Genomic DNA, 19,210 nt, shown 5'->3' on the forward strand with positions numbered 1-19,210 from the left:
AGAATCGATGCAATTCAAGCCAAATCAAGCCAAATGGAGTGAAATGGAGCCAAATCGAGCCGATTCGAACTGAATCGAGCTGATTCAAGCCTAATGGCGTCGAATCGCGTGGAAATGCGTCGAATCGAATCATAGATGAGATAAGGGTAGGGTAGGGACAGGGAGGGTAGAATAGAATAGAACAGAACAGTACAGAACAGAAAGAATAGAATATAGTACAGTAAGGTAGAGCAGAGGAGTAAAGTAGAGAAGAGTAGAGTAGGATTGAGTCGAATAGAGTCAAATAGTGCAGGACATAGCTGAATAGAGCCAATTCTAGCCGAATCGAGCCAAATGGAAACAAAACGAGATGAATCGCGTCGAAATGCTTTGAATCGTGTCGAATCAAATCCATTAGAATAGATTAGAGCAGGGTAGGGTAGAACAGAATAGAGTAGAATGGATTCAAATGGAGCCAAACAGAGACAAATAGAAAAGAGTCGAGTTAAGCCGAATAGGGCCTAATAAGGCTGAATTGAGCCGAATCGAGTCGAAACGAGCTGAAGCGAAGCGATTTGAGCTGAATCGAGCTGATGGTGCCAAATCGAGCCAATTCAAGAATAATCGCGTCTAATCTCATCGAAATGCTTTGAATTGAATCAAATTGATTAGAATAGGTTAGGATAGGGTAGATTATGATACGGTAGACTAGGGTAGACGAAAGTGGACTACTGTAGAGTAGACAAGAGAAGGCTAGAGTAGTATCCTAGGCTAGTCAGCTGGACTAGTCAGCTAGACTAGTGGCATAGATCAGTAGCCTAGACAACTAGCCTTGAATAGTATCCTTGCCTTGACAGGTACCTAAATTAGTCATATGAACAGGTACCCTTGCCTAAACAAGTAGTCTTAACTAGTACCCTTGCCTACTAGTACCCTGAACTAGTACCCTTGCCTTAACTAGTAGCCTTAACTAGTACCCTTGCCTTACTGGTACCCTTAACTAGTAGCCTTGCCTACCAACCTGACCTTAACTAGTACCCTTACCTTAACCAGTAGTCTTCACTAGTACCCTTGAATTAACTAGTAGCCTTAACTAGTACTGTTGCCTGAACAAGTAACCTTAAATACTGCCCTTGCCTTAACTAGCACACTTAACTAGTACCCTTGCCTTAACTAGTACCCATAACTACTACAGTGGGCTTAACTGGTAGCCTGAACTAGTACCCTTGCCTTAAGTAGTACCCTTACCCGAACTACTACCCTTAATTAGCACCCTTATTGAGTACCCCTGTAGAATAGAATGGAATGGAATGGAGTCTAATGGAGTTGAATAGAGATGAATAAAGTAGAAAAGAGTTGAATAGAGCCGAATAGCACTGAATAGGGTCAAATAGGGCCGAATAGAGCTGAATCAAGCCAAATCGAGCCGAATCGAGTCGAATCGACCAGATTCGAGCTAAATGGAGCCAAATGGAGCTAAAAAGAGTCAAATAGAGACAAACAAAATGACCCGAGCTAAATCGAGCCAAATCGCACCTAAATGCATCCTACCACATCGAATCTCGTCAAATTCCATCAAACCCCACCAAAACCTGTCGAATCTAGTGGAATCTCACTGAATCCAGTCCAATTGTGTCAAATGGGGGGGAATTGAATGGAATCAAATTAAACTGAACAGATTAGAGTAGTGTAGGATAGGCTGGGATTCGGTAGGGTAGGGCACAGAAGAATAGAATAGAGTAGCATAGAGTAGAACAGAAGAGAATACAAAAAGTAGAATGGAGTAGAGTTGAGTACAATAGTGAGAGTCGAATAGTGCTGAATATAGATGAATAGATCCAATTCGAGCTGAATTGAGTCGAATGGAGAGGAAAAGAGGCAAATCGTGATGAATCAAATGGATTAGAATAGATTAGAGTAGGGTAGGGTAGAACAGAGTAGAATAGTGTAGAATGGAGTAGAACAGAGTAGAATGGTGTGGAATGGAGTTGAATGGAGCCAAATAGAGACGAATAAAGTAGAAAAGAGTTGAATAGAGCCCAACAGGGCCGAATAAGGTTCGATCGAGCCTAATTATGCTGAATTGAGCAGAATCGAGCCGAATTGACCTGATTCAAGCCAAATAGAGCTAAGTCAAGCCGATTCAAGCTTAATCACATGGAATCACTTTGAAATGCATTGAATCAAATCAAATAGATTAGAGTAGAGGAGGGTAGGGTAGGAGGGGTTAGAATAGGACAGAACAGAACAGAACACAACGGATAGAATGGGGTAGAATTAAGTAGAGACGAATACAGTAGAATAGAGTCAAATAGAGTTGAATAGAGCCTAACAGAGCTGAATGCAGCTGAATCCACCAAATTCGAGGTGAATCAAGACGAATCATGTCGAGTCTCGTTGAAATGAGTCGAATAGAATCAAATAGTTTAGTGTAGGGCAGGTAAGGTTAGGGTACAGTAGGGTAGAATAAAATAGAGTAGAATAGAACAGAATAGAAAGAATAGAGTAGAGTCAAATAGAGTCAAATACTGCCAAAAAGCCGAATAGAGCGGAAAAGAGCCGAGTAGAACCGAATCAAGTTTAATGGTGCAGAAAGGAGCTGAATCGAGCCGATAGGACCCGAGTCAGGTAGAATCCCGTTCAAGTGTGTCGAATAGAATAGAACAGATCACAGCAGGGTAAGTTACGGTAGGGTAGGGTAGAATAGAATGCAGTAGAACAGAACAGGATAGAACAGAACAGGACTGAAAGAATAGAATAGGGTCAAGTACTGTAGAGTACAGAAGAGTAGAGTAGAATAGAGTTGAATAGTGCCAAATAGAGCCAAATACAGCCAAATAAAGCCAAAAAGAGCCGAAGTGATAGAAATCAAGACGAATCGCGCCGAATCCTGCGGGATCGTGCCGTATCACGTCGGATCCCATCGAATTACATTGAATCCCATCGATTCAAGTCAAATCACATCCAATCGATTGGAATAGACTAGAGTAGATTAGAGTACAATACAATAGAATAGAGAAGGATGGAATAGAATGGTATAGAATGGAGTTAATGGAGTCTAATAGAGTTGAAAAGAGGTAATAGAGTTAAGTAGAGTCTAATAGAGCTGAATAGAGCCTATTAGAGCTGAATAGAGCTGACTAGAGCCGAATGGAGCCGATTAGAGCTGAATCGGACCGGTTTGAGCTGAAGGGGGATGAATGGAGTACAATGGAGCCTATTTGAGCCGAATCGCATCGAAATGCATGGAATCGAATCCAGTAGAATAGATTAGAGTAGGGTAGGATAGAAAAGAGTAAAGTAGAATTGAACACAGTAGAAGAGAATTGAAAGAATACAATAGAATAGAGTAGAAAAGGGTAGAGCAGAGCAGAATAGTGTAGAGTAGAACAGAGTCGAATCGAGCCAAATGGAGACAAAATGAGACAAACCATGTTGAAGCCCATCGAATCAATTACAGTAAATTAGAGTAGGGTAGAGTAGAATGGAGTAGAATCATGTGCAATGGAAGCGAATGGAGTTGAATAGAGTAGAAAAGAGCTGAATAGAGCCGAATAGTGCTGAATAGGGCCGAGGAGGGCCGAATCGACCTGAGTTGAGCCACATGGAGCCGAATTCAGTGAATTGAGCCTAATGGAGCCGAATCGAGCCTAATCAAGCCAAATCGACACTCTTTGAGCCATACGGAGCTGAATGGACACGAATGGAACTGATTTGAACCGAATCGCGTCAAAATTCGTCGAATCGAATTGAATAGATGAGAGTAGGGGAGGTTCGGGTATGGTAGGGTAGAGTAGGGTAGAATAGAGTAGAGTAGAATAGAATAAAACAGAATAGAATAGAACAGAACAGAATAGAACAATACAGAACAAATACAGAAGAGAGTAGGCTAGAGTAGAGTAGAGGGGAATAGAGTAGAAGAGATTTGAACAGAGCCAAATTGAGCCGAATCATGTCGAAATGTGTTGAATCAAATCCAATCAAATGGATTAGAATAGATTAGAGTTGTGTAGCATAGGGTAGGGTAGAATAGAGTAGAATAGAACAGAACAGAATAGAAACAACACAATAGAATAGAGAAGAGTAGACTAGAGTAGACTGGAGTATAATAGAGTAGAGTTGAATACAGCCGAATGCAGACGAAATGAGAGGAATCGCGTCGAATAGATTAGAGTAAATTAGAGTGGTTACGGTAGGGTAGAGCAGAATAGTGTAGAATGGTGTGGAATGAATTGAATGGAGTCAAATAGAGACAAATAGAGTAGAAAAGAGTCGATTAGAGCAGAATAGGGCCGAAAAAGGCCGAATCGAGCAGAATCAAAGCAATTCAAGCCAAAACGAGCCAAGTGGAGCCTAATTGAGCTGAATGGAGCCTAACTGAGCGGAATAGAACCAAATCGATTCGAATTGAGCCGATTTGAGCTTAATCACGTCGAATCGCATTCAATGCATCAAATCCAATTGAAACGTATAGATTAGAGAAGGGGAGGGAAGGTTAGAATAGAATAGAGTAGAATAGAAGAGATTAGAACAGAATAGAAGGAATAAAATAGAATAGAGTGGAAAAGATTAGGGTCGAATAGACTCGAATAGAGTCAAATAGAGCTGAATAGGCTGAATAGAGACGAATAGAGGAAATAGAGCTGAATGTAGCTGAATAGAGCCGAAAAGAGCCGTATAGTGCTGAATCACACCTAATCGAGCTGAATCAAGCAGAATCGCACCGACCGTCCCTGAATAATGTCGAATCACATCGTTTTGCGTCAAACCATGTCGAATCGCTTCATACAGCGTTGAATTGCATCGAATGTCGTCGAATCACGGCGAATCGCTTCGTATCACGTGGAATAACTTCGAATTGCGTGAAATCTCATAGAATTCTGCTGAATCACGTCAAATCGCATGGAATCTCATCAAATCTCTTTGAATCCTGTCGAATGCCTTCAGACCTCGTCAAATCCCTTCGAATCCTGTCAAATCGCGTTGAACTGAATCGAATTGAATCAAATAGATTAAAGTAGGGTAGGTTTGGGTGGGGTGTAGTAGAGTTGGGTAGGGTAGAATAGAATAGAGTACGACAGAATAGGAGAGAACAGAACAGAATAGAAAGAATACAACAGAATAGAATAGAGTAGAAAAGAGTCAAATAGTGCAGAACCTAGCCGAATTGAGCCGAATGGAGACAAAACAAGACGAATCGCTTTGAATCGCCTTGAATCGGGTCAAATCAAATCAACTCAATTAGAATAGATTAGGTTAAGGAGGGGTAGAATAGAACAGAACAATACAGAATAGAATAGAGGAGAATAGTGTAGAATGGTGTGAAATGGATTAGAATGCAGTCAAATAGAAACGGATAGAGGCGAATAGAGTAGAAAAGAGTCGAATAGATCAGAATAGGGCCGAATAGGGCCAAAGAAGGCCTAATCGAGCAGAATCCAGGAGAATCAATGTGATTCGAGCCAAATTAAGCTGAATGGAGTGAAATGGAGCCAAATCGAGCCGATTTGAAGCGAATCAATCTGATTTAAGCCTAATGGCATCGAATCTCGTGGAAATGCGTCGAATCAAATCAAATCAAATAGATTAGAGAAGGGGAGGGGAGGGGCGGGGAGGGTAGAATAGAATAGAACAATACAGACTAGAAAGAACAGAATATAGGACAGTAGGGTAGAGCAAAGGAGAGAACAGAGTAGAATAGAATCGAATAGAGTCAAATAGTACAGGATATAGCTGAATAGAGGTAATTCTAGCCGAATTGAGCCAAATGGAAACAAAACGAGATGAATCGCGTCTAATTGCTTCGAATCACGTCGAATCGAATCCATTAGAATAGATTAGAGTAGGGTTGGGTAGGGTAGAACAGAATAGCGTAGACTGGAGTAAAATGGAGTCAAATGGAGTCGCATAGAGACAAATAGAGTAGAAAAGAGTAGAATTGAGCCAAATAGGGCCGAATAAGGCTGAACCGAGTCAAATCCAGTCAAAAAGAGCTGAATCGAAGCGATTTGAGCCAAATTGAGCTGAATCGAGCTTATGGTGCCGAATCGAGCCATATCGAGCCGATTCTAGCATAATCGAGTCCAATCGCATCGAAATGCTTTGCAATGAATCAAATAGAATAGATTAGAACAGGTTAGGGTAGGGTAGTTTATGATAGGGTAGACTAGGGTAGACAAAAGTAGACTGCAGCAGAGTAGACAAGAGAAGGCTATAGTAGTAGCCTAGACTAGTCAGCTGGACTAGTCAGCTAGAGTAGTGGCATAGATCAGTAGCCTAGACAACTAGCCTTGATCAGTACCCTTGCCTTGACAAGTACCCTAAATAAGTAATCTTAACTAGTACCCTTGCCTTAACTAGTACCCTTAACTAGTAGCATTGCATGAACTAGTACCCTTAACTGGTAGCCTTGCCTTAACCAGTAGCCTCAAGTAGTACCCTGACCTTAACTAGTACTCTTCCTTAACTAGTTGTGTTAACCAGTACCCTTGCCTTACTAGTACCTTTAACTAGTATACTTGCCTTAACTAGTAGTCTTAACTAGTACCCTTTCCTTAACTAGTAATCTTAACTAGTACACTTGCCTTAACTAGTAATCTTATCTAGTACAATAGCCTGAACTAGTACCCTTGCCCAACCTAGTATCATTAATTAGTACCCTAATTGAGTACAGGGTATGGTACGGTGGGGGAGCATAGGGTAGGGTAGCATATGGTGGAACAGAGATAATAGAATAAAATAGAATAGAACAGCATAGGTTCAGCATAGGTTAGTTTAGTGTAGGGTATGGTAGAGTAGCATAGGATGGAATAGAGAAAATAGAAAACGAGAATAGAATACAACAGAATAGAAAAGAACAGACTAGATTAGTATAGAGTAGGGTGGTTTAGAGTTCTGTAGAATAGAATAGGATAGAATGGTGTGGAATGGATTCATATGGAGGGGAACAGAGATGAATAGAGTAGAAAAGAACTGGAGAGCCGAATAGCGCCGAATACGGCCAAATAGGACCGAATCGGGCCAAATGGAGTCAAATCGACCAGATTTGAGCTGAATGTAGGCGAATGGAGCTGGAACAAGCCAAATAGAGACAAACAAAATGAGCCGAGCTAAATCAAGCCAAATCGCACCTAATCGCATCCTATTGCATTGAATCTCATTGAATTCCATCCAATCCCACCAAAACCCGTCGAATCTCATGGAATCTCACCAAATTCCGTCAAATTGTGTCAAATGGGGTCGAATTGAGTGGAATTGAATAAATTGAACAGATAAAAGTAGTGTAGGTTAGGCTGGGATTCGGTAGGGTAGTGCACAGAAGAATAGAAAAGAGTAGAATAGAAGAGAATACAAAGAGTAGAATGGAGTAGAGTTGAGTAGAATAGTCAGAGTTGAGTAATGCAGAATATAGATGAATAGATCCAATTCGAGCTGAATTGAGTCGAATGGAGAGGGAAAGAGGCAAATCGTGATGAATCGAATGGATTAGAATAGATTAGAGTAGGGTAGGGTAGAACAGAATAGAATAGAGTAGAATAGTGTAGAATGGAGTCGAACAGAGTAGAATGGTGTGGAATGGAGTTGAATGGAGCCAAATAGAGATGAATAAAGTAGAAAAGAGTTGAATAGAGCTGAACAGGGCCGAATAAGTTTGGATCGAGAATAATTATGCTGAACTGAGCAGAATCGAGCTGAATTGACCTGATTCAAGAAAAATAGAGCTAAATCAAGCCGATTCAAGCCTAATCACATGGAATCGGGGTGAAATGAATTGAATCGAATCAAATAGATTAGAGTACAGGAGTGTAGGGTAGGAGGGGTTAGAATAGAACAGAACAGAACACAATAGAAAGAATAGAATAGAATTAAGTAGAGACAAGTACAGTAGAGAAGAGTCAAATAGAGTTGAATAGAGCCAAACAGAGCTGAATGCAGCCGAATTGACCAAATTCGAATTAAATCGAGACAAATCTTGTCGAATCACATTAAAGTGTGTCAAATCGAATCAAACAGATTAGTGTAGGGCAGGTAAGGTTAGTGTACGGTAGGGTAGAATAGAATTCAGCAGAACAGAACAGAACTGAAAGAATACAATAGGGTCAAGTGCTGTAGAGTATAGAAGAGTAGAGTAGAATAGAGTTGAATATTGCCGAATAGAGTCAAATACAGCCAAACAGAGCCAAAAAGAGCCAAAATGATAGAAATCAAGATGAATCACACCGAAGCCTACGAAATCGTGCCATATCGCGTCAGATCCCATCGAATTACATTGAACCCCATCGATTCAAGTCAAATCACATCCAATCGATTAGAATAGGCTAGAGTAGATTAGAGTACAATACAATTGAATAGAGAAGGATGGAGCAGAATGGTGTATTGCAGTCGAAAAGAGATAATAGAGTTCAGTAGAATCTAATAGAGCCGAATAGAGTTGAATAGAGCCTATTAGAGCCGAATGGAGCCGATTAGAGCTGAATCGGACCGGTTTGAGCTGAAGGGGGATGAATGGAGTGCAATGGAGCCAATTTGAGCCGAATCGCATCGAAATGCATGGAATCGAATCCAGTAGAATAGATTAGAGTAGGGTAGGATAGAATAGAGTAAAATAAAATTGAACACAGTAGAAGAGAATACAAAGAGTGCAATAGAATAGAGTAGAAAAGGGTAGAGCAGAGCAGAATAGTGTAGAGTAGAACAGAGTTGAATACAGTCGATTTCAGCCAAATGGAGATGAAATGAGACAAATCATGTTGAATCCCATCGAATCAATTACAGTAAATTAGAGTAGGGTAGAGTAGAATGGAGTAGAATCATGAGCAATGGAAGCGAATGGAGTCAAATAGAGTAGAAAAGAGCTGAATAGAGCCGAATAGTGCTGAATAGGGCCGAGGAGGGCCGAATCGAGCTGAATTGAGCCAAATCGAGCCGAATCCAGCGAATCGAGCCTAATGGAGCCGAATCGAGCCTAATCAAGCCGAATCGACACTGTTCGAGACAAATGGAGCCGAATGGACATGAACGGAACTGATTCGACCCAAATCACGTCAAAATTCATCGAATTGAATTGAATAGATTAGAGTAGGGGAGGTTCGGATAGGGTAGGGTACAATAGAGTAGAATAGAATAGAACAGAGCAGAATAGAATACAGAATGAATACAGCAAAGAGTAGGCTAGAGTAGAGTAGAGGGGAATAGAGTAGAGTAGAAGAGATTTGATTAGAGCAAAATCGAGCAGAATCGCTACGGAATGGGTTGATTCAAATCCAATCAAATGGATTAGAATAGATTAGAGTTGTGTAGAATAGGGTAGGGTAGAATAGAGTAGAATAGAACAGAACAGAATAGAAATATTACAATAGAATAAAGAGTAGACTAGAGTACAATAGAGTAGACTAGAGTATAATAGAGTCGAACAGAGCCGAATGGAGAAGAAATGAGAGGAATCATGTTGACTCGATTAAATTAGAGTGGTGTAGGGTAGGGTAGAGCAGAATAGTGTAGAATGGTGTAGAATGAATAGAATGGAGTAGAATGGAGTCAAATAGACACGAATAGAGTAGAAAAGAGTCAAATAAAGCAGAATAGGGCTGAAAAAGGCCAAATCGAGCAGAATTGAAGCAATTTAAGCCAAAACGAGCTGAAAGGAGCCTAACTGAGCCGAATGGAGCCTAATTGAGCCGAATAGAGCCAAATCGATTTGAATCGAGCTGATTCAAGCTTAATCAAGAGTAGAGTAGAAGAGAAGAGATTAGAACAGAATAGAAAGAGTGGAAAAGAGTAGGGTGGAATAGACTCGAATAGAGTCGAATAGAGCCGAATAGGCTGAATAGAGACAAATAGAGAAAATAGAGCTGAACGGAGCTGAATAGAGCTGAAAAGAGCCGTATAGTGCCGAATCGCACCTAATTGAGCTGAATCAAGCAGAATCGCACCGACTGTCATGGAATAGCGTCGAATCACATCATTTTGTGTCAAACCGTGTCGAATCATTTCATATCGTGTCGAATTGCATCGAATGTCATCGAATCACTGCAAATCGCTTTGTATCATGTGACATAAATTCGAATTGCGTCAAATCTCATAGAATTCTGCTGAATCACGTCGAATCACATGGAATCTCGTCAAATCTTTTTGAATCCCGTGGAATGCTTCGGACCTCGTCAAATCCCGTCGAATCCTCTCAAATCGCGTCGAACTGAATCGAATTGAATCAAATAGATTAAAGTAGGGTAGGTTTGGGTGGGGTGCAGTAGGGTTGGGTAGGGTTGGATAGAATAGAGTACAACAGAATAGGAGAGAACTGAACAGAACAGAAAGAAAGAATACGACAGAATAGAATAGAGTAGAAAAGAGTCAAATAGTGCAGAACCTAGCTGAATTGAGCCGAATGGAGACAAAACAAGATGAATCGCATTGAATCCCTTCAAATCGGGTCAAATGAAATTGAATCAATTAGAATAGATTGGGATAGGGATGGGTAGAATAGAATAGAGGAGAATAGTGTAGAATGGTGTGGAATGGAATAGAATGGAGTCGAATAGAGACGAATAGAGTAGAAAAGAATCGAATAGAGCAGAATAGGGCCGAATAAGGCCGAATCGAGCAGAATCAAGGCGATTCAAGCCAAAACGAGGTGAATGGATCCTAAATGAGCCGAATAGAGCCAAATCCATGCGAATCGAGCCGATTCAAGCTTAATCACGTCGAATCGCGTTAAATAGGTCAAGTCCAATCGAAAAGTATAGATTAGAGTAGGTGTTGGGAGGGTAAAATAGAACAGAGTAGAGTAAGATAGAAGAGATTAGAACAGAAGGAATAGAATAGAGGGGAAAAGAGTAGAGTCGAATAGAGCTGAATAGGCCGAATAGAGACGAATAGAGCTGAAGGGATCAGAATACAGCCAAAAAGAGCCATATAGTGCTGAATCGCACCTAACTGAGCTGAATCAAGCAGAATCGCACTGACTGTCACCGAATAGTGTCTAATCACATTGAATCACGTCAAATCGAGTCAAGTCACATAGTTTTGCATCAAACAAGGTCAGATTGCTTCATTTCGTGTTGAATCCCATTTTATCAGGTCGAATAACTTCGAATTGCATCAAATCTCATAGAATCCTACTGAATCACATTGAATCGCATGGAATCTCGTCAAATCTGTTCAAATCCCTTCAAATGCCTTCGGATCTCATCGAATCGAGTCGAATCCTCTCAAATCACGTCGAACTGAATCGAATTGAATCAAATAGATTAAAGCAGGGTAGATTTGGGTGGGGTGCAGTAGGTTTGGGTAGGGTAGAATAGAAGAGAGTACAACAGCATAGGAGAGACAGAATAGAAGAATACAACAGAATAGAATAGAGTAGAAAAGAGTCAAATAGTGCAGAATATAGCCAAATTGAGCCGAATGGAGACAAAAGAAGACGAATTGCATCGAATCGCTTCTAACTGACTCAAATCAAATCGAATGGATTAGAATAGATTAGGATAGGGAAGGGTAGAATAGAATAGAATAGAGAATAGTGTAGAATGGTGTGGAGTGGAGTTGAATGGAGTCCAGTAGAGACAGATGGAGATGAATAGAGTAGGAAAGAGTCGAATAGAGCAGAATAGGGCCAAATAGTGTCAAATTTGGCCTTATCGAGCAGAATCCAGTAGAATCGATGCAATTCAAGCCAAATCGAGCCAAATGGAGCCGATTCGAACCGAATCGAGCTGATTCAAGCCTAATCGCGTTGAATCGCGTGGAAATGCGTCAAATCGAATCTAATCAAATAGACTAGAGAAGGGTAGGCTAGGGGCAGGGAGGGTAGACTAGAATAGAACAGAACAGTACAGAATTGAAAGAATAGAATATAGTACAGTAGGGTAAAAAGAGCAAAGTAGAGAAGAGTAGAATTGAGAAGAATAGAGTCAAATAGTGCAGGATATAGCCGAATAGAGCCAATTCTAGCTGAATCGAGCCAAATGGAAACAAAACGAGATGAATCGCGTCGAATTGCTTTGAATCGTGTCCAATCGAATCGATTAGCATAGATTAGATTAGAGTAGGGTAGAACAGAATAGTGTAGAATGGAGTCAAAAAGAGACAAATAGAGTAGAAAAGAGTCGAATCGAGCCAAATAGGGCTGAATAAGGCTGAACCGAGCCAAATCGAGTTGAAACAAGCAGAATCGAAGCAATTCGAACCAAATCGAGCTGAATCAAGCTGATGTTGCTGAATCGAGCCGATTCAAGCATAATCACGACCAATCACATCAAAATGCTTTGAATCGAATCAGTTGGAATAGAATAGGTTAGGGTAGGGTAGTTTATGATAGGGTAGACGAAAGTAGACTACAGTAGAGTACACAAGGCTAGAGTAGTAGCCTAGACTAGTAAGCTGGGCCAGTCAGCTAGACTAGTGGCATAAATCAGTAGCCTAGACAACTAGCCTTGAGTAGTACCATTGCTTTGACAAGTACCCTAAATCAGTAATCCAAACTAGTACCCTTACCTTAACTAGTAGAGTGAATTAGTACCCTTGCCTTAACTAGTAGTCTTAACTTGTACCCTTGCCTTAACTAGTTCCCTAGCACTAACTAGTACTCTTAACTAGTAATCTCAACTAGTACCCCTGCCTTAATCAGTACCCTCAACAAGTACCCATGCCTGAACTAGTACCCTGAAGTAGTATCCTGGCCTTAACTAGTACCCTTAAATAATACACTTACATAACTAGTACTCTTAAGTAGTACCCTGGCCTTAACATAACTAGTAGCCTGAACTAGTACCCTTGCCTTAAGTAGTCCCCTTGCCCAAGCTAGTACCCTAATTAGTACCCTTATTGAGTACCCCTAAGTAGTAGGGTACGGTACAGTGGGGTAGCATAGGGTAGGGTAGCATACGGTGGAACAGAGGAAATAGAAGAAAATAGAATAGAACAGCATAGGTCAGTTTAGTGTAGGGTATGGTAGAGTAGCATAGGATGGAATAGAGAAAATAGAAAACGAGAATAGAACAGAATAGAAAAGAACAGACTAGATTAGGATAGGGAAGGGTGGGGTAGGGTTCTGCAGGATAGTATAGTGTAGAATGGAGTAGAATGGTGTGGAATCGAGTCGAATGGAGTCGAACAGAGATGAACAGAGTAGAAAAGAGTTGAATAGAGCTGAATAGGGCCAAATAGGACCAAATACAGCCAAATCGAGCCGAATAGACCCAAATCAAACCAAATTGAGCCAAATCATGTCAGTAGAACTGCCTCATGTGGCTTCCTAGGAGCAGTTGGTGGATTTGAACCACTGACCTTTCGGTTAGCAGCTGGGCTCTTAACCACTGTGCCATCAGGGCACCAATAATGTACCCAAGCCTTTATTAATGCATAAATGTGTGCCAGTGGAAGTTTTAATGAAAATTATTGTGAATTTTTGTTCACGGAGCTATTCTATTAGACAAATGCAAATGCTGTTTCAGATATGTTCATTGAAACTTTATCATGACCCACATGAACGTTTTCTTTTGCTGTAATTCTGAATTTAATTGGTTTAATACTATGGTCTAGCACTCACGATATAATGGATTCTGTACTAATTCTTTGTACACAAAACAATAGAATACTAAAAATAATTACTGTCTATGAATTCCACAAGAGTTTTGTTTACAGACACATTGTGAATTGTTTCTTCTGTATCATTAACCTAAAAGGTAATAGGAATGAATTTTGCAATAAAATACTTGTATCTTCCAAACCCATAATTTTTCTTTGCTTTCTCAATGTCATTGGAGACCTTGCTCACATTAAAATCCAGGAACATTTAATAACAAATGTAAGCCTTGTTGGATCTCTTTCTCTTTCTAATCAGCACACAGGGGGCTTTTACAGAGATATTTTTCTGACGTCTCTTCAAATGTGTTCATCCTAACAGCCTAGTAATTAAGCTATTTACACAGAATCAATAACAGTATTTTTTAAACAGATTTTCTGATTCTCTCTTGAATACACCACAGTAGATTTATCTCTGCCTAACAAAAAGGATAGTAAACAAAGAGGATATTTACCAACATGAACAGTGACTATACACATGGACTTCACCAGATGGAATACACAGGAATCAAATTGACTACATCTGTGGAAAAAGATGATGAAAAAGCTTGATATCATCAGTCAGAACAAGGCCAGGGGCTGAGTCTGGAACGGACCATCAATTGCTCTTAAGCAAGTTCAAGTTGAAACTGAAGAAAATCAGAGCAAATCCACAAGAGCCAAAATATGACCTTGAGTATATCCCACCCGAATTTACAGACCACCTGAAGAATAGATTTGATGCGATGAACACTAACGACCAAAGGACAGATGAGTTGTGGAATCACATGAAGGATATCATATGTGAAGAAAGCAAGAGGTCATTGAAAAGACAGGAAAGAAAGAAAAGACCAAGATGGATGTCAGAGGAGACTCTGGAACTTGCGCTCAAACATCGAGCAGCTAAAGCAAAAGGAAGAAATGACAAAGTAAAAGAACTGAACAGAAGACTTCAAAGGGCGGCTTGTAGAAAGAGCTGGAGATAGAAAGCTAAAAGGGATGGACACGCTCAGCATTACTCCAGCTGAAAGAACTGAAGAAAAAAGTCAAGCTTCGTGTTGCAGTAGTGAAGGATTCTATGGGGAAAATATTAAGCAATGCAGGAAGCATCAAAAGAAGACGGAAGGAATACACAGAGTCATTACACCAAAAAGAATTAGTCGGGGGGCAACCATTTCAAGAGGTAGCAAATGATCGGGAACCGATGGTACTGAAGGAAGATATCCAAGCTGTACTGAAGTCACTGAGGAAAAACAAGGCTTCAGGAATAGACGGACTATCAATTGAGATGTTTCAGCAAATGGATGCAGCACTGGAAGTGCTCACTCATCTATGCCAAGAAATTTGGAAGAGAGTTTCCTGGCCAACTGACTGGAAGAGATCCATATTTATGCCTATTCCCAAGAAAGGGGATCCAACCTAATGAGGAAATTATCAAACAATACCATTAATATCACATGTAAGCAAAATTTTGCTGAAAATCATTCAAAAGTGGCTGAAGCAATATATTGACACAGAACTGCCAGAAATTCAGGCCAGATTCAGAAGAGGACGTAGAACCAGGGATATCATTGCTGATGTCAGATGGATCCTGGCTGAAACCAAAGAATATCAGAAAGACGTTTACCTGTGTTTTATGGACTATGAGAAGGCATTCAACTGTGTGGATCATAACAAATTATGGATAACATCATGAAGAATAGGAATTCCAGAACACTTAAGCGTGCTCATGAGGAACCTGTACATAGACCAAGAGACAGTTGTTTGGACAGAACAAGGGGATACTGAATGGTTTAAAGTCAGGAAAGGTGTGTGTCAGGTTTGCATCCTTTCACCATACCTTTTCAATCTGTATGCTGAGAAGCTGGACTATATGAAGAAGAACGGGGCATCACGATTAGAAGATGACTCCTTAACACCCTGCATTACGCAGATGACACAACCTTGCTTGCTGAAAGTAAAGAGGAACTGAAGAACTTACTGATGAAGATCAAAGACCTTCAAGATGGATTACACCTCAAAATAAAGGAGACAGAAAATCCTTGCAACTGGACCAATAAACCACACTCTGAAATATGAAGAAAGGGTTGAAGTTGTCAAGGATTTCATTTTACTTGGATACACAATCAACACCCATGGAAACAGTAGTCAAAGAATCAAAAGCTGCATTGCATTGGGCAGATCTGCTGCAAATGACCTCTTTAAAGTGTTGAAAAGCAAAGATGTCACCTTGAAGACTAAGGTGCACCTGACCTAAGCCATGGTATTTTCAGCCACTTCTTATGTGTTTGAAAGCTGGACAGCGAATTAGAAGAGTGAAACAGAATTGATGCCTTTGAATTGTGTTGGCAAAGAATATTGAATATACCATGGACTGTCAAAACAATGAACAAATTTGTCTTGGAAGAAGTACAACCAGAATGCTCCTTAGAAGCAACGATGTCAAGACTGCATTTTACATACTTTGGACATGTCAGGAGGGATCAGTCCCTGGAGGACATCATGCTTGGTAAAGTACAGGGTCAGTGGAAAAGAGGAAGACTCTTAATGAGATCTATTGCCACAGTGGCTGCAACAAGGGCCTCAAGCATAACAATGATTATAAGGATGGTACAGGACTAGGCAGTGTTTTTTTTCTGTGGTACATAGGCTCACTATGAGTCAGAACTGACTCATCAGCACCAAACAACAACAATCCTATATGGGGTTTGTTGAACTTCTCAGATAGTTAGATTTCATCTTTCATACTAAGAAAGTTTTCAGTCAGCAAATCTTGAATGATCTTCTGTGTTTTCCATTTTCTCCCCCTATTCTGGAATTCCAATCACTCACAAAATTTTGCTCTTGATTGTATCCCACATCGTTCTCATGGTTTCTTCATTTTTCTTCATTCTTTTCTCTGACTTTTCTCAAATTGGCATCCAAAGATTTGTTTTCAGTTTCTCTGATCCTGTCTTCCATTGTTTCAAACCTGCTCCTCAAACCTTTTATGATACTGTCATTTCTGAAATCTTGTTGATTATCATTTTGATTTGTAATTGCTGTTTTTGTAAGATTTCTAATTATTAATTTTGAAATTTTATTCTGTATTATTTTTTCTGAACTCTCTTATTGATTTGTCTGTGTTTTCTTTGACTTTGGCTATATATTGGTTAGTTTTGTCTGCATTTTCCTTGATCTCTTTCACCAGATGGGTGGTGTTGTGGTTTCTGTTGCAGGCAGGGAGGGGCCTGGGCTCCTAACCGGGTCTCCTTGGGGCCGTGGTGGACAGCACAAGGGGCCCAGAGCCAGTGAGGAAGAGTCTGGAATCCTGCTTGTGTACCCTCTGGGGTGAGGCTGGTGGCAGTAGATGTCTGGAGGCGGCAGTAGATGTCTGGAGCTGTCAGGGAAGGGCCTGAGGTTCATGTCTAGTCCCCTTGGGGCCACAGTGGGTGGCAGGAGTCATCTGGAGCCTACAGGAAAGGGCCAGTGGTTTGGGCCAGGTCCCACTGGGGCCACAGCCAGAAGGTGGAAGAGGTGGGGGGCAAAGGCAGGGGCAGAGGATGCCAAATGGAGGAGGGCAACAGGGTGGGTTGGTACTGTGGTTCCTGGCATTTGGGGTTGCCAGGATGGGGTGGTTATAGCTGCTGTTCCCCAGAGGGGTGGGGAGTGTAGGATTGCTCCCCTGTAGTTTCCACTGGAAAGATTTTGGTCTCCTCCTTGAGTTGCAGGCAGCAATGTGATCTTACTTAGCCCTGGGTATGCCTGTGTTGTGCCTCTATCTCTTATTGGGAATCCTGTGGAGGTGCCTTTCTGTATGCGGGGTTGTTGGTTTTATTCCAAGATGGCCACGCTGAGTCATGCCGTTTGGCAAGAGAATCTCCACTCTGTATCTCTATTCCTGCTCCGTTTTATATCAGTTTCTTGTTCTCAGTAACTTCCATCTAATACTTTAACCCTTCATTTAAGGTTCAGGGATCCACGATTGATGTCTGTATATGTTTTACTTGTTTTGTCATGTCTTTGTTGCAGCGGGATGGCTTAGTGCATCTGACTACTCTTCCATCTTGGCTTCCACTCCAATGTATATTTTCCTAATTACTTGATCTTCCCAATGGATTAACACTTTTATAATTTTTAAATGTTCTTTTTGTCTGGTAACTTTTTTTACTCAAAGTCTAATATGTCAGATATTAGTATAGCTAATTCAGCTTTCTTTTGATACTGCTCGTTTGGTGTCTTAGTTTCCTAGGGCTTCCATAACACATTAATATATTCTCTCACAATTTTGGAGGTTAGAGGTCCAAATTTAGGGTACTGGCAGGGCTATTATCTTTCTCTTTTTGTTCTAGGGGAATATCCTCCTCTCTCTTCTGGCTTCTTGTAGCCCCTGGCTTTTTTTGACAGTCCTTGGATACATGTAGGTTCATTGGCCTCTATCTTCACATGGTGTCTCTGTTGCCTGTGTGACTCTCTACATTTCCCTGTGTGTTCTCTCCTTTTATAACACTTCTATCAGAAGTTATTAGGATCAGAACCTACCTTACTCTGATATTATCTTAAAAGAATAGCCCTATTTCCCCAAACAAGGTTACACTGACAGGCAAAGGGATAAGACTTCATCACTTGCAGTGACACTTTCAATTCACAGCAGATGGCTTATGTTTCACCGTTCTTTATTTTCACCCGATTTGTGTCTTCACATCTTAAGTGTGTCTGTTGTAGACTGGTGTATATTTGTATCATGTTTCCTTTTTCATGCATTTTTTCCAACTTCTGCCTTTCAATTGAGTTGTTTCACTTTTTAAATTTAAAAATAAATAGATGACTTCTGTTTTCCTTCTTGCAATTTATTTTCTATAGGTCTTATGTCATTTTTAGTTGGTCTATTTCTTGATTTCAGGCCTCTATTGTGTTAAATCAATAATTTCTAGTGTAATTTTAAAATTTCCTGTTGTATATTTTCCAATATATATTTTATATTATTTTCTTAAAAAGTCTGTGAAGATTATACTTAGCAAATTAGAACAAATTCAAATTAATAATATCTTACTTTCAATAATATTTAATAAATCTCTGTCCCATTTATTCTTTGTAAAAATATTGTCACACAAATTACTTCTTTATATGTTAAAAGCAAGGATTTTCTTTTCTCTGCTTATTGGAAAGATTTTAGTGCAAGAAGTTAAAAGGTCTAGTTTTTTTTTTTTTAAGGAACTAATTGAGGAAACAAACTCAGTGTGCATGGAGGTTCTCAGGGCCTTGAATATAATCACATAACCTCACACTCTTCTCTCTGCCAAGGAAAAGTAGATGACCCACAATGCTTCCTTTGAAAATTTGTAAAACAAATTTCAACACAAATCTGAACTAAATGATATCTATTCAGGCCCATATATATAATAGTTATACCATCAAACATCTAGTGAATTCTTCACTCATGTGTCTGTTATGCCAAATTATATCCAGTTTGGAACCTAATATGTTTTGCAGGTGATTTTTTAAAAATCTGACAGTATATTAATAAAGCTGTCTCTTTTAAAAGACATTAAAAACTTGAGTGTTTATGTGCAGAAGGAGAAAGTAGGTTAGGCCCAAGAACAAACATTTTATAACTTTCTTTCACTTATTCCAGATATGCAAATGTTCAATAGTTTCCCTCAGTTTGTTCTCCTAAACATCTCTTGAG

Source organism: Loxodonta africana, unplaced genomic scaffold, assembly GCF_030014295.1.
Source record: "Loxodonta africana isolate mLoxAfr1 unplaced genomic scaffold, mLoxAfr1.hap2 scaffold_40, whole genome shotgun sequence".
NCBI classification, from domain to species: Eukaryota; Metazoa; Chordata; class Mammalia; order Proboscidea; family Elephantidae; genus Loxodonta; species Loxodonta africana.